The sequence below is a fragment of the Aptenodytes forsteri genome, unplaced genomic scaffold, assembly GCF_000699145.1.
Source record: "Aptenodytes forsteri isolate BGI_AS27 unplaced genomic scaffold, ASM69914v1 Scaffold143, whole genome shotgun sequence".
NCBI lineage: Eukaryota > Metazoa > Chordata > Aves > Sphenisciformes > Spheniscidae > Aptenodytes > Aptenodytes forsteri.
Window position 1 is genome coordinate 7608456 of NW_008794951.1, and position 17173 is coordinate 7625628.

Consider the following 17173-nt stretch of genomic DNA (forward strand, 5'->3'; position numbering starts at 1 on the left):
TTGGAAATATGCAACAGAGATATATGTGAGAATTTTCCCCTAATGGTCTGATCCTGGCCTTCTTTCTTGGGTAAACTTCCCTCTGCGGGCAATAGGAGCTGTGTTTCAGTAAAGACGTCAGGATGAGTTGTCTGATTTTGCTGAGCTAAAAAATCTATCTTTGGCACTTTACCTCCATTTTAATGTTGCAAAATAAAGCACTGGAGTACACAGGACTGCAGTAGAGCTATCACTGTGGCAAGGCATGGACATGAAGAATTAGGGAATCAAATAGCAGGACACTAAGTGTTAAGTTTTCTTCTCTCTGTGGCAAGCGAATGCAGCCTACGCGAAGCACTGCTAAAGACTCCAAATGTCAACAGTGTCTGTTGACAAGACTAAGAAAGCGTTTAATTCAGACACCCTTTTCTAGGAAGACTTAAAGGCCAAGTTAGGAGTCCACGTTCATAAAGGACATTAGTATCAGAGGCCTTTACTGCATTATAAACTAATTCAGTTTCACACTCAGGCTATTTGAGTAAGTCTAGCTTTCTATTTTCATCAGCTGCTGTTTATCAAGAGTTTGAAGCAGAAAATGATGGCAAATCATTTTCTAATTTTTAATTTAACTCTAAGATTGTTCTGATAACCATATTGGCTTGGAAATAAACAACAATAAATGCAGACTGGCATCCACAAAAAGGATAGACAGTTCTTTAACCACTGTAATTAATATTGCTAGGCTGCATACTTTAAGGTCCCTGTGTTTCTCAGAGTTGCTGTGTGCTAGCTAAAATCTGTTCAGTCAGGCTGATTTTGGCTTTCATCTGCATATATTAATTTTGCCCCGAAGCATTCCAGAAACTTAATTAAGCTGGCAGGTTGCATTCTCTTATGGTCCATCTTGAACAAAGTCATATTTTTAAAACTTGAATTAGAGAAGAAATTCATTTGGGCTGCCTGCTTAAAACTCTTACAGGGAAAAAAAAAAAAAAAAAAGAAAAAAAAGAAATTAATTATCTTCCCCTAAAACATGATTATTTCATTTTCCATGAAAAAGAGGGGTTGTTTATACTGAAGTGTGTTTTTAAAGCAGTCATTTTTCTGGGAGTGAAGGTGTAGACTTTGCAGTAAATAGCTGGTTAACGCCTCACAGAGTGCACACACTCTGCTGCTGGTTCCCTCCTTCAGAAGTACAGTTCATTCCCTGACATTTTGTGATATACTCAGACCTTGCCTGTTTAGCTACTGGCTTAGCCCTCCTAACTGTTTAAATCAGCCATGAAAACCTTTTTATTTACTGCTAAGCACAGTCAGAGAGGGACCTGAACCAAGACTTCAGGTTCAGAAGCTTTTCACACTGAAGACTCAGGGCTGAGTCTTACTCCCATGCAGAAAAAGAAGGAAATTTTTAAACATTGGAACATATTTTTAATTCCATCTCCAAAACTGTGCCTGTGCTCTAATTCAGTGATAATTCACTGGCTAGGGACTTTCAAGTACATAATTTTCTAAGGTTTTGTTCTGGGTTTCCTGAATAGAGTTCTCTTTTACCCTAAAAGATGAGAAATATAGAGCTGGTTAATTTTATACCCGTTTATGACAGTCACAGAACCAGTGCAGAGGTCCAGTGGTACGTGTGATCTGCTGGGTCTTGAGCTGTGATCTGTGGCAGAATGGGGTCCTCTAAGGAACTGTAATGAAGTTACTGGAAGAAAAAACTAATGTCCTCGGGAAGGCCTGCTAGCAAACAGAAAAAAAATCTGACTTAATCCAAGATGGAAAAAATTTATCTATTTTCCCAGATGACTGAACAAAAGGATTGGAAATTTTTGAATTCATGAAGTCTCAGCTTGTATTCTTCCAAAAAGTGAAAAAAGGGCCAAAAATGTCCAAAGCACACCTGCTACATTAATAATTTCTTCAGAGTTCCATGTCAGTTTGCCTCAGCAAGAGTTAATTGATCAGGCCCTGCAAATATTTGGTTTATATTTGAATACTTATATGTGCTGTATTTTCCGTAGGAGGATTTGCATGCATTACTGCGGTAAATGGAAACTCCCATGGAGAAACTGAGCACGAGTATTATTTCAACTACAAGTCTATTGTTCATAGCTGTATAATATATTTATTGAAAAAGATTTTAAATAAGCTAATTCAGTGAGTAGTTGATAGCAGTTATGTGACTTCCCCATGCTGAACACAAGCCATCAAATAGAGAATAGATCAAAACAAGGAAGCTCTTTGTTTTTCTTACCCATGAAGTCCCAAGCCACCTATGTTCAAATGACATATTCTCTATTCTGCCTGCAGAGGACTTAACTGAAAGAAAGTTATTCCCTACCCAAAGATCAAATTAAGTCTATTCAGGAAACAAAGTTAGAAACTGAATTTCAAATAATTTAATTACACTATATAATTACTTTACAGGATCTGTAAAGTATTCATTAAACAATAGTAATTCCTACCTGATTCCCACCATGACACACATTATGCCTTTGAAAAATGAAAGACCTTAAATTCTTTCTTTTACTGAGCTAATGAAAATGTTAAATTACACTAGCAAGAGCCAACTGAGCAATTGAAACAACCATTTCAAACAGATGATTTGGGATGATACAGTATGTTTCAAGGTGGGAAAACATTATGAAATAAATTGCTAGGGTATGAATGCAACATCTGGTGGTTAAACTCAGTGGGCCATAAATGATTCTAACTATGATTTCAGCATTATTAATATGTTCATCTATGTCTCCAAAATAATCAGTGAAAATGTGGATGAATTTTTGTAGACAACTGTTCTCCAACAGAAAGAAGTCTCATGTTGTCATTTAGTTACCACATGCATTTACGGAGTTACAGTTCCTATCTGTCATTTAGATAGCTTCTGATTAAAAACAAAACAAAAAGAAAATAAACCTGCATTATCTTTAGCTGCTATTTTGTTGTTCTAATTCATTGGGCATTTAATTAAGATTTGGAAACCCAGGCTGCATTCTGTGGTTCCAGTAGTTTCAGTGGAAATGCTGCTTGGAAGTATACTGCAGTAACGGACCCTCTAGTCCATCAAAATCAACAACAATCTCAATCCCTCCACAACGTGACAGTCAAGCCTGCATATTCTTCTCAGAAGGAATTACAGGGTGTTTTTTCTTACTGAAAGTAATGACATGTCAGCACTGAAAAATGCATGCGGGAAGTGGCTGTCACCGAGCATATCTGGAATTGGAGCCCCTCAGTGCTGAGGTTCGACTCACCTTGCCCCGCTTTGGGGCAGAGCACTGCGAGAACCAGCCGGGCTGCTCGCAGGACCTGAGCTTGCATCTCGGTCAGGACTGCACTGATGGCTGCATGCATATCAGTGACAGGGGACAGTGCAGATATACCATGGAAAGGGTGATGCTGGCTGAGGGTCTGGGCTACTGGGCTCCCATCTCTGCCACACATTTCTTCTGTGAACACAGGCTGCTCACTCTCACTGTTCTTCACTTTTCCATATCAAAGAAACTATTACTTCCATTTGTCCATCTTGTCTATGTGGGCCACCTCCTGCTGTGCACGTTTACATTTAAAAACAGGCTCTAGGGTTGTGGTCCTAAAGCATTTCACATCTGTGCTGCTTTAACTACAAATTCAAGTAACAATGTCACTCCCACCTAGGGTCCTGAGACCCACCTCTCTTGTGTTCACTGCTATATTGATACTGAAAATTGGGTTGATGGGTAAGATGGGCAATCCCAGCTGGCTTCGGAGTTCCCTTCTCTCCTGCTGTGCATGCAAATGAGGTTCCCATTTTTAGCTAGCTTAATTTAATTGTAAATGTAGCTACACCATGTCTAAGCAGTGCCTGGCACAGAGAGTCCCCAGTCAGATTATGACCCTCTGGGCATTGCTGCAGCACAAATTGTAAAAGCTATTATCAGTATGACAGACCAAGCTTTTCAGTAAAAAACACTGATTGACACACAAATTGCACACAATCCCATGGAGCCCCCAGTCAAATAGATACCATGTATGAGAGCACACCAGTGCATCTCCTCTGTTATCAGTGGAATGAGAGGAACAGAATTTAAGCGGACGCATTTACAAGGACAAAACTCCTCATGTGGCTTGAGAAACGTCATGCCAAAAGTGTTTTTTCAGTTAGTACCCTGAGTGTGACCATTTCAGAGACTCCACAGCATTTTTCCAAGCATTTTAGGCATCCTCTCAGACAGGACACTGTGACTGGTAGAGGGTAGAGGGGAAAGAGCTCTTCTGACAGCCAGATGAGAGATGAGGTTTCTTTGAGTCCAGCGGAGAGCACTTTACTTCCCACAAACCATATGTGTGTCAGAGGCCTTCAAAAGCACTTAATGGAGCGGGGGACACCCTCAGGTTTCTAGGCACCCTTCTTGCAGGTTCAACCTGAAATCACATATAGTTTGTCCAGGATCAGGTCACATTATTTTGTCTCATAAACAAAGAATCCAGTGTCACTCACTCATGTAACAACTGTTTTAGTTCCTCTCTCCAAATGGCTGAATTGCAAAAGACATGGTGGCCAGTCCCATAACACACGATACATGCAGCAGTGTCCCCAGAATGTTGTCTCACTAGGGTGTTTAGCACTGTGTCCAAAAATAATATCATCTGCACTGTCAAGAGAGCAAAAACTTTGCAGGAAAAAATTTTGCCAAAAAATGCCCCTCAAAATGCCCCAAAATGTTGAAATAGACCCCAAAATGCTGAAAAAAACACACTAAAAATGCAAAAAATACCAAAAAGCACAAAAAAAAGCCAAAAACTGCTGGCAAACACACCAAAAATGCCCCCAAATGCCAAAACCAAAAAACAAAAAAAATGCCAGAAACTGTCAAAAATGCCAAAAAGCACCCAAAGATGCTCAAAAGCACCAAAACTGTCAAATAACAAAAAATGCTGTTCGATGCCAAAACCACCCAAAACTAAAAAAAAAAAAGGAAAAAAATTGAAAATGGAAAAAAAGTCCAAATTTTTTAAAAAAGGAAAAGGAAATGTAATAAGGGGAAACAGTCCCAAAAAGCAAAAAAAAAACCACAAATAAAAGCAAAAAAAAACCCCTCCAAAATTCCTGCAAAACAGCAAAAAGCCCCAAAATGAAAAAGCCCAAAAATGGAAACAAATGCAAAAAAAAAGGAAAAAATGCATATAAACTGCAAAACCACACCAAAAAAATCCAAAGACACACTAAAAAGCCCACCAATAAAAGTAAAAAAAAGCAAAATTACAAACTAAATTCACAAAAAAAGCCAAAGCTGGGGAAAAAAGCCAAAAATGCAGCAAAAATGCAAAGAAAGCACCAAAAACGCCCAGGAAAGCACCACGATGAAAAAAAATGTGCCATAATACAAAAAAATGCCATATTGCAAAAGAAACGCACTACAAATGCAAAAAAACCCTCACAAAACTGGAAAAAAAACCCTCCAAAACCAAAAAGAAACCAAAAATAACACCAAAACTCACCAAAAACACCAATAAAACATGCCTAAAATGCAAGAACCATGGAATAAAAACCCACCAAAAAAGCCTGCCAAGAACACAAAGAAAGCATGCCAAAACCAAACAAGGACCACTCCTGGTGTTTTTATATTAAGCTTCTCCAGGTTCACCCTGGGTCTGCTCAGCTCCATGACTACCCACAGGAAAAAGGTTCCTCTGCCACACAGAATTTTTTCTAATGTAGCAAAACAACCTTTACTGCTATTTTTACATAGCCTGGACAGCAGGAATGACTGACTCAGGGACACACATATAAATCTGCAGAGTCCAAGCCCAGAAACAAACAGCAACAGCAAAAAAATAATTGAACAAACATTCAAACTCAACTAAACTGAACATATCTCACCATGGAGTAAACTGATACTGCTACTGATTATCAAAGATGTTGAGCCAGCCTCAGTACGACTTTCTGGAGACAACCTGTCATAACATGGCCTGTCTATGCCTTTTTTGCAAGTTGAAAACAACATGGTTTGTTTTCCAAGAAAAGAAGGCTGGTGATAAACAAAAATAAGTGGCTACAAAATCTTATTTGCCACAAAACATTTCAATTTTCATAAAATTGGAGATTCTCCTCGGCTTCTATATTTTAGTTAGAGGCTGGACTTGAAACATTCTCTGCATCTGTATCAGTGGGCAGGCAATAGATGTTACTGCAATATAAGTGATAAGTAGTAGTAACTGGAAAGATGACAGTGCCTCACCATATTCTTAAATATTCCTATTTGCTGCAGGACAGGAATACACAAACATTTAGCAAACTCCAGAAGAAAAATTTCTAGTACATAAGAAATCAGTATAATATGTTTATCACGTAATTTACCACAGTAAATTAGCCAAGCTATGAGCAGGGATATTATTTAAATCAAGACTGTTGCTTTTGCATTTTTGTTTCTTCACCAAATTTATTCTGGTTACTTCATATCTGTGCAAATGCCTTCCTAATTATGCAGACTCACAATTTGACTAAAATCTCAAAACACAGAAAGTATCTATTACTAATAATGTGAAAGATTGCTTTCTGTCTATATTTGTTGTTTAATTCCCTGTGCGTTAGCTCTTCAGCATGTCTGGAAAGATGCATTTGTCCAAGTGGTCATGCCATTACTTGGTCTGCAGAGAGATTTGTATTGCAGCATGAAAGTGATCTACAGATATGCTGTGTTCTGTGTTGAAGGATCAGTTTGAAAAATGTACTTATAGTTTATGGACAGCTTAACTCTAAGATATTTTGAATGAAATAATTCACCGCTAATTCAATTATAAGCAGACCACCACCTTCTTTTTACATAAAACTTTCACAGTGACTTTAGGAAATGGTAAAACACAACCATTTCCAAATAAATGAACCCAGCATTGATTTCTTACATGTGAGACTAGGTCACTAGCAACGTTTTATGGGTATGAAGCTGAAGGATATTTTACTTTCTGGTTTGTGTCAGGACTAGCAGTGAACTTCTTACAAGTAAATGGGCACTTGCTATCGATCACAGAATCAATTTACTGAGGTCAACATTGCCTGAGACAGAGCACTCTGTGGTCCACCTTCCTAGAGTGCATTGCGTGCAAGGTAAGGAGAAGCAGCTTAGACTTTATAGAGAAAGATGAGGCTAAAGCGCAGTTGCTGTAATTCCTGCAGACTGATAACAAGCTCATAGTTAATTAAGACAGCTGATTCACTGCAGTTTTTTAAACCAGGGTAACTTGGTTGTATATCTAAGCCTAAGAATAACTTTCACCACGTGCTGCCCCATGTCAGCTACAGTAAAAGACACACATGAACTGTTTCAAAACTGCCAGAAAGACAAGCAAACTTTCTAGGGATTGGCCCTGAAATTTAGCGGTTGTTGTATCCACTGGCCCATCTACCATTACAGTAATAAATGGAATAGCTTATCTGCACAAATTGCTAACATGTGCTTCTACATGGTGTATCAGAAACCTCAGATTTCCATGGCACTGGCTTGGCCTAAAATTTCTGCAGTCCACTTCACTCACCACTCTCCCAAATGCCTTCCCAGTAAGTCAGGACACCAAACAAGAAAAGGTCTCCATTTCTTTTGTGAGTGAGGTAGAACTACTTTCAGCATCACTTCTAAAGTTGTTACAGACCAGCAGGCAAATGCTGACATGGCCAATACTCTACTCCCTGTTTTGGAGGGGATTCAAGCAAGTCATTTGAGGGCACTGTGTTTTAGATCCCACAGAGAGGGCATATAACTATCCATCACCATCAGCTGATTCCTACAGATATGATTCAGATATCTAGCAGGCATGTAATCATGAGCTGATTACACATTCTAAGATTTATTTTAGCTGCTATGTCTCAGGATCAAAAATCCATGGTCTAGGTAAAGAAATCTTTAGCTGTAGCTTTTAGGCTCTGACTCCCACCACCAGCTGTGGTTCAGAAGCTTTCAGTCACCCAGTCCCAGCCGCGTACAGGCTGTCTCTATTGATTGAGGGTTCTTAGTTTAGAGACTTCCTCCTGCACACCACCAGCCAATAATCTGTCTGCCAGTGGTTTAGTCATGCTTCGCTTCCTCCGGACCATGTTCCCAGACTGCAAGCTTCTGCTGTGACAAAAAATCCTTAATTTGAACATTGGATGACTAAACACTCACAGCTACAAAACACTAATGAATACGGAGAAGTTTGTAACTTCAGTTTGGATAACAAACTCTTCAGGCTAGATGTTTATTTAAACTTTCCAAACCTCTTCTATCATCGTATTCTTCTGGAGAAGAATCCACTGTGCCAGAGACCTCTTAAAAAAATGTCAAGGCCACCTTCTATCCAGTTGGAAATCTTTAAACATACACATCAACTGCATGGGACACTGGTAACTCACAAGTTGTGATAGCGCTGGCTTCTAAATTAGAGTGAAGAACTTGAGCAATTCAAAATAATTACAGATGTGTTTGCTCACTGTCATTCAACAGAGAAACCTGGTCAAGGTGCCTAACTTACGGACTTGTACGAGATGTTCTGAATGCTGAGCAAGATTGCTCAGTTGATCTGATAGCCACCTACTGCTAGAACCCCAAACCCCTCAAAAACAGAAAACATATTTCTGATAACAGCCAGAAAATAACCTCAGACATTTATTTGAAGGGCATTCCTACTTTTTTTTAATTGTCTATCTAGTCCCTTTTCTTGCAAACCTGTAACTTTGCAAAATACACATACTCAGCAACATGACAGCACTCTCTTTAGGGGTCTGCTACTTAAAACATATTAAGTATTTTGAAATAAAACTGAACATAAGGAGTCACAGTTCAAACAACTTTTTTTGTCTTCTACATATTTAAAGTAAAGAAAACCTATCAAATTTGGCTACTAAAGGTTTGTTGTGCTTTCAACCATTAAAGACAGCATCATCTAGCAGCTATTTGCATGTGTATCCTCCCCAGATTGATTTGATTTTTTCTCTGTTGGTCTATCCTATTTGAACATACTTGTGGTCATAATACATCTCCAAGAGTAGCAGCAGAATTATTTCTGGCAGAATAGCCTCCTATTATTCTGATTTACTGGACAACAACAACAAAGAAACTACTAGATGATTCCAAGAATCTGCACTTTGAATGCATAAACTCCACCAGTGTTAGCAAAAATAGACTCACGTACATTTAAGGGTCTGACCCAAAGTCAGTTTCAAAGGATCCCAGAGCTGACCAGCAAAACTGTTTTCCAAATCCTAATGCAGTGCCCTAACCATGAGATTACATCTTTTGAATTCATTTTGAACCGTCAGGGATTTGATTTTCAGAAGGGAGCATTCGCTAGCTGTACTTTCCCACTGCTTAGCAGAAATTTGGTTCCATCGGGTTAGATCAGTGACTTAGAGATATAGAAGAGTAAGAGAGACAGTATCTCAATGAAAACTTGAAGGGATCTGAGGGACTTGAATCAGGAGAATAAACCCTTTGCCCATTCTATTACACACACAGTCTGACAAGGAGACCTTGAGATAGCAATACGGGGGGAATAGCAGTGAAGTCTGATCCCTCCCTAAATCCTTAGTGATTTTCTTCTGTAGAAATCATTGATTGAGGTCCCTGAGATTAGCAAAAGGAGTATTCACAGGAACGGTGCTGTCCGTACATATTAGGGCAGGTGACCCTCAGCACAACTTAATTTAAATACGAGTAGCTCTAAGATTGCATGTAATAGAGAAGCAGTGTATTGTTGCATTTTGTTAATACTTAGTTGTTTAGAAGTAGGCTTCAATCCTCCAGGCAAAATGCAAATTTACAGAAGCCACTGTAGAGGTAGCACCTATTTAAAGCGTTTTAAACATTGTGATTGAGGCATGTTTTTTTTATGTGGACCTTAAAATTATGGTTTTTGTTGTCACACTGGCCCTGTAACTGCACATGAAAGACCAAAACTGATCACATGGGACAAAATTCAAAGTTTGGAAGGTCTGAAGTGCCCTCCATTCAATAGGAAGAATGTCTAAGAAGCCTAAATTTGTATGTATACATATACATATGAATATTTTTTATATTATAACACACACACACACACAAAATCAAACCCAAATAAACAACAGGGAGCACAGCACATCGAGTTAGATTCTGCCAGAACCTGACTCCGAGGTAGAGTGGTCATTTAACAGTGAAATCTGCAAGTATAATAGCTTTCAAATATTTTTTTTTTAATGTTAATTATATAGTGTAGCAAATGATACAAGTACATTAGATAAGGTTACCCGTTGTCACCACTGCTATTTGCAGTGTATTTAGATCCAGCAGCTGTGAGGATATACTGGGTATTAGAATGACTGCCAGCCTGTATAAATTACTTCAGGATGAGGATGTCACCTGGTAATTAACAAGTGAGCTGTGTGAAACTATTGCTCAGACTTCAGGGAGAGAGGTGGAAAATTCTCAGGGTCTAAAAATTGGCTATTATACATTAGATAAATCACTCTGCATAAGAATTTCCAATGTTGCTAATTATACACTTTGAGAAATTTAATGTATACACACAATATATGCAATATGCATATAAATATCTAATTTAATATACACAAACATATGTAGTATGTAATATATGCATATATGTGCACATGTATACACATATATATATATAATGTACTTCACACACAGACATGGAGTTCACTTGGAATTAGGGACACTGTTTGGTTAAAGCAAAAGTTCAGGAAAGGTGAACTTTTTGATGATCAACTTAAAATGGACATTCCGGATCACTATATGCCATCTACCAAATATCCGATTTCTTTCACAACCGACATATGAACCTACTGAAGAAGGTGTTCAATAAATTCTGCTTTGAATTGCCCTACATTCCAGGAAATACTTCCCTTTGCATGGTGTTTGCCCCTGGTATTTGGGACTATGCATTTTCAAAAACAAGGTTCTGGGATGATTACTTCCAAATTCAGAATATTCAATTAGCTCATTATGTAAATTAAGCATCATCTGATACTAATCCTGCTGCATCTTATTATAAAATATAATCAAAAGCAGATACAGTGTGATATTAAATACAGATTACTGTTTGAATAATATGGATGCTAAGAAATAACCTCCATATAAATAAAGATTTAAAGCTGTATAATACTAAAGGAGACATTATTATGCCTCACACAAATACATAATTAGAGATATTTTGCAGAATGTGCATTATATTATCATCACATTGTAATGTGTCAATTGGAGTCCAACATTTACAGCTGTATTATAAAAGGGGTTCTTTCTAGCTGGTAGTGGAAAGAATAACTGAGTAAGAACACTGTGGCAAAGTTTAATTGAAAGCTTATTAATACTTCAATGCATCATGGTTTGATTCATTCAATTTATAGCAGATAAAATTTAAGACATGATAATTTTTAAATTAATAAAATAATCTCCAATCTCCACAGCAAGCTGACTCTTTATCTGTTACTTTTCATTTTATAAAGCTATAGCCTCCATGGATATGGAAACACTGTGGAGAAGTTAGCGATCAGGACTCATCTCTCCAGAGATACTTATCTGGTCTGTCTCATGAAGTGTTTTATTATTTTTTAACTATGTATAGATAAACTTGGCTCACACCAAATCATCATAATCACAGCATCCTTTTGAAAAAGTTCTCTAACTTTTTTATTGACAAGGAAATAGTGAGATGTCTTTTCTTCTTTAACTTAATTATGAACAATTATCCCCCAGGGTAGAAGGTTAGCAGCAGGCATATGTAGGAATGGCTACTTTCCTACTGTATCAACTAACACAAAAACATACAGCTTGATTATCTCTGATGGCCAGCTTCCTGCAGTATTTCCTATCATGATCATATATCTGGATTAAAAAGATTTTGCCTTTGGGAGCCATATAGTTGTTGAAAATACATATTTTTTTAAAAAAAATATATAAAGCAAGTGATAAGACTCTGTGTAGAGATGGACTTTTACTATTGCGTGTTAGTACTATTGCATCAGGGGTCAGATGAGCTTCACAGCTCTAGATCACTCGTGCTCCTTTGCCACATTGGGTGGGAATAGACTCACCTGCGAGTTGGACCAGCATGTGTAGGTGCATCATAAAAGCCCATTGAGGTGCCTTGTTACTGTCAAAGGTGCACAGAAAGACTCGATACAGGTCTGGCTGTGCAGGCTATGATTGACATCAAAATGCAGAGTAGCAGAAACAGACCTCGGAGAGAGTGGGAAGAGTTCTCTGCCCTAGCAGCTCCTTTTGAGGATCACAAGAACTGGCCATGTGGCTTTGTCAGCATGATCCTAACAGACAGTCCCATCAAAATGAAACCCAGTCAAGAGCAAGTGACTGAAGGTGACAACAAGCAAACCCAAGTAGACTTCTGCTTTTATATGCGCTAACAGTTTTACATGTATTCTGAACACCTAGTAAGAATCACAGTGCAGCAGCGAGCACCTCATCCAACTTGAACTTATAATCTTTTTTAACCTACCAGTCTATATCTTGCAATTCTGAAGCTTAAATGTGAAAATCTGGTTTTGAAAGATTTTATATCTTCAGGGACCTCCTGCCTTTCAAATTAAATACTTTGGATTAATTGTATATTACAGTAGACAGCATCCACCCTATCTGGAGGGCAGAAAGAACTGGAAAGCTTTCTAGTGGTAACATATATGCTCTCCTTACCCTTCCTAATAGGAGTGAAGCAACAACAAAGAATAACAAAGATAGCCACAGCCATGGGAAATGTATATCAATAAAAGCCTTTGGCAACATGGTCATAACCCATGACCCTGGAAAAAATTGCAAGTCACCTAAAGACCCTTAGAAAGATGGAGCATGCAGACCCTCCAGAGTGCCTAACTTAGCTTTCCTGCGTTGACTACTCAGGAGCAGCAGGCTATCCACAGCTCCCACCAATGCCTTGAATTTAGATACTGTGCCTAAGTCCATTGCAGTGAGTGGTCTGAGAATGACCCAGAATGACTGGAACTGTGCAGGGAGTGGGCAAGGATTAATCTTCCCAGCAAGAAAGATGCACCTGCCTTCATGAAGCAATGCTGTGCTCCATATTGGTTGAGAAATGCTTGGCATCCACAGTAAAGTGTACTCCTCATCAAGCACAATTTGCTGTATTATTTGCATGCACATTTCTACCCTCATACAGGCTAGCACTGCAGCCAAGGGAGCGAGGGCAAGAAAGGAAGCAGAGATGCAACTGAATCAAGTGTTTGGAGCTTTGATTGAGAGTAAGAATAAATCTAAAGATAATATTTTCAAAAGCCAGTACACATTTGACTTTTTATTTCTAGGGCACATAGAAAAGTCCTCTGCAGAAGCTGAGAACTATCACTGCCAGGGTTCAGACAAAAGGATGGGACACACATTACTCCCTAATCCTCTACAGTGCAATGTCAGCCACTCAAACCACCTTACCTGGCAGTTTTAATTAAAACAACCGTACACTGAAGTGTGAATAGGACTCATTCAATCCATTCCCTGGCTGTACACCAGTCCTGCAGAGAGACAGTAACTACTATCTGACAGAAGGGTGGAGCATGTAAAATCTGCTCCAGCCATTTGCAGTGAACCATAGGAATATGTCTGTCCCCCAAATGTGTACTGAAAATTAGATTTAGCCTCATAAGTAAAAAAAAGCATTTTTGAAAATTTCGCATGAAGCTTGGACAGCATTGAAATGACCTCTAAATACAACTACTTTAACTATCAAATATACATTAAACTGAAGAACCCTGAAAAAATAAGGCTTCATTCTATTTCTTTGGTACTGTAAATCTGTCATGTCAGGGCCTAAAAAAGGTCTTATCAGAGTATCATTCACTTGGTAACTCATCATAGGAGCTTCAATCCACTGAGTTCTAGTGTACCAATGCTTATGGAGAGAACATTTTTATTTCATGGCCCATTGAGTCAATGGATGGAGCTGTTTCAGTCTGATGGGTTAATGTGGGTGCTGCTGATACATAGTGAATGCATTTACAGTATTAAACAGCCTTAGTAAATTTTTTATGAAAAAGCACATACTCTATATTCAGAATAATATCTTTTCAAATTAAAACATCAATTATTAAGATTTGTTTTTCAAAAAAGGAAAAGCAATTAATTCATACTGTAAATTATTTGCTAGCTTTGCCACCTAGATTAAAAGGGAAAAATACTTTTCTTTTTCTTAAGTTATGATAGCTCATAGAGCATGTTTTAAAGGTCAGTCTTGCATATTTCTACTCATATGAGGGATAATTATACACACAAACAGCTCTGTTTTTATGATTGAGACTATTTGTGTTAGTAAAGTTTTGCAAGGTCAAGTTTTTGCTAGTTGAGACTGAACAATTTTAAATTTCAAAAGAGGCAAGCAGATTTTTCAATAGCAGCAAAAAAGGAAGTCACAGCCATCCTCTGCACAAAAGCAGTTACACCATTAAAATGAGTTTTTGGGAATTAAACTGATGCACAGACTTCTAGCACTTGTGGCACAAATGGTGCTGCTTTAACGTCAGCCCTCCTTCAGAGTCCTGGTAACTCAGTGCTCATCCCATTTAATTCATGGGACATGTGAAAGCCTTGAAGGGCTGGCAGCCTCACAAGAGACACTTCATTGGCATTTGTTATCTGCTGTTTTGCTGACTCTTACTTTAGGAAACTTTAGAACAATATGATAGAGGTTACTGACAGAAGTTCCACTGACTTTCCACGTGAAAGAAGGTAGATGGAAAGCCAAATAGCAGTTCTCTAGGACTGCATTAATAAAAAGAATATTCCTTCATGAAGGAAGGCTTATCATTAGCATGAGGACAAAGGAACAAATTAAGAGAAATTTGTATGTACTTGTGAAAGTCTCCTTTGGTTATTTATATTTTAAGCATAACAAATTGGAAATATATTTAAACTGTCCACTGATGGAGTTATTTCTTTATGACATTACTCAGAGAGACTCAATCATCTGGGAATAAAATGGAAAATCTTCACTTCACATGTCTTAGCATAACTTTCTTTCATGTCTATTATAGATCCTTCTAACATTCTTACATTTAAGGAAAGCTTTATAATAAAATAAACCTTTCTAAGAAGCACATTAGAGATCCTGTAATATTTGTAACTTCTGCTCATGAATATTTTTGATCCAAATACACACCTAATGGTTAATTAAGAAGGAGAAAGGTATCTCTTGCTGCACAATCAAGGTTAATATTCCAGAAGAATCAAAGCTTGCTTTGCAAGACAGCAAAAAGAAACACAGGTAAGAAAGATGAATGGGGGTCATGAAATAAGTCCCCTTTCATTTTACAATCCCATTAAAAGTTGAAAAAGAGTTGACCTGTTTCCCGATGAAGTGCTCTTCCCCAAGCTTAAGTTATTTTCCTTAGCTGTTGATTTTCTTTAGTGTGCTTCTACTGTCTCCTGGTCTCAAAAATGCTTAGAAAATATCATCGCCATATTTTATTTTTCATTTTCAAGTTGCATCAGGGCAGATATTCTACTGTTTATAAATTTACCCTCTCTTATCATTAGTATTACGGTAATACCTAGGACCCAAGAACATGGAACAAAACCTTAACTGTGTCTCAAACACGGAACTTCAGCCTTTCATCCTCCCAACCTCTAATTCACTATTCTTTCCAAAATCATCAGTGCAACCAACTATTGAATCAAACATCCATAAACACGATTTGAGAAAAAAATTATTTGGCTAAGAGGCTGGAAGTGGTGGTTATAGTGCACCACACATCATGACATAGAATTGGTATGAATCTACATTTAGAGAAAAGAGGGTTAGCTATGCATTTTGTGCTTCCAATGAGAACAAGTACAGTAGATAGACTGTGTATATTAATCGGCTTATTACACCCCTTAACATTAATTCAGAACTGTTTTACTTAATGTATTGTCTTTTTGCTATTGGTGGATGAGAAGGGGGTTAATAGTCAAGTGGAAGCATAGTTTTTAAAAGTAATTCAGGATCTAAACTAAGAAATTAACTGCATAAGCCTTAGCGATCTCATTTTGAAAAACAAAAATGTCTTAATGTGAAATTGAAAGCTAATCTTCAGGGTAAAAATATTCAGAACAAAATGTAACTGTGTTCAAAATGTGCAAATTACTTTTTATTCACTTAAACTGGTTTAAATCTATAATAATGCAGTGACTAATTGTGCCCTGAGTAGGCAGAAGCGTGCCTGACTAAAAAGATTGGAAAAGGCAGTTAAATAATTAATGTAAAAATATGTTGATGATCCTAAATAAGAAAATGTGAGATATTTGAAATTAAATAGCTGGCATCAGGTAGTCTACTTACTGCATAAGAGGCATTAGAAATATCCATTAACTGCATATGCCATAAATAAACAAACCCATGAAGGAGAGTGATAACATTTTTCCACTTCTGCTTAAGAGGAATATACCACAAAGCAGTTAGTTTTTCAAGTATTAAATAAAGACCCCCAGCCTATATGCGTCTAAATAAATTTTTAAGGTACCAATACAAACCTCTCAGTTTTGAAGATTGATATATAATGATATATGTTCATATTGTGAAGAAAGTTAAATTAAAAGCTGCATTCAAAGAGAAAGCCAAAATAGGAAGAGTAATTCCAACCCAGAGCTGTAAGGTAGCTGTAGTTATCTTCTGAAGGTCTTTGAGAGCATGGTAGACAAGCACCTGCCTGATGCGGAGACAAATGACTGCCCTGAAGCACAGAAAAAAAAAAAAAAAGCATTTTGAAGTCTTCTTGAGGCTGATTTTCATAGGAGTGTGTGGTTGTGGTTCCTCTTTGGCAAATCAGTAGCATTACTCAGAATAGTAAGTCGATCAGAGAAAGCTGGGGAGAGACACCTGAGCCCAACAAACACAACAGGGTAACTTTATCAGAATCAGAGTTAGCATTAAGACTGTGAAACAGCCTATGCAGTTGGGAGAGCGCTGCCTTGGAGAGCTAATGAGGCATTGCAGTAAGTAACAGTTTCAGCATCACTAAAAAAAGAAATCAGTCCTCTGCCTGCATATTCTCCCCTCTCCATTTTCTTCTTGAACAGATAGGGTAGAGGTGGGGATTTTATTGTTGCTGTTGCTGAGTTTTATTATTGATTCCAGCGATATATTTGTAATTTTAGATATATTATGAAAGCCAGCCTCCTTTTGCAGTACAATTTAGGCCTGCAAAATTTCTACCCATGTTTTAATGTGAACTCTTGGGGCTAGGCTT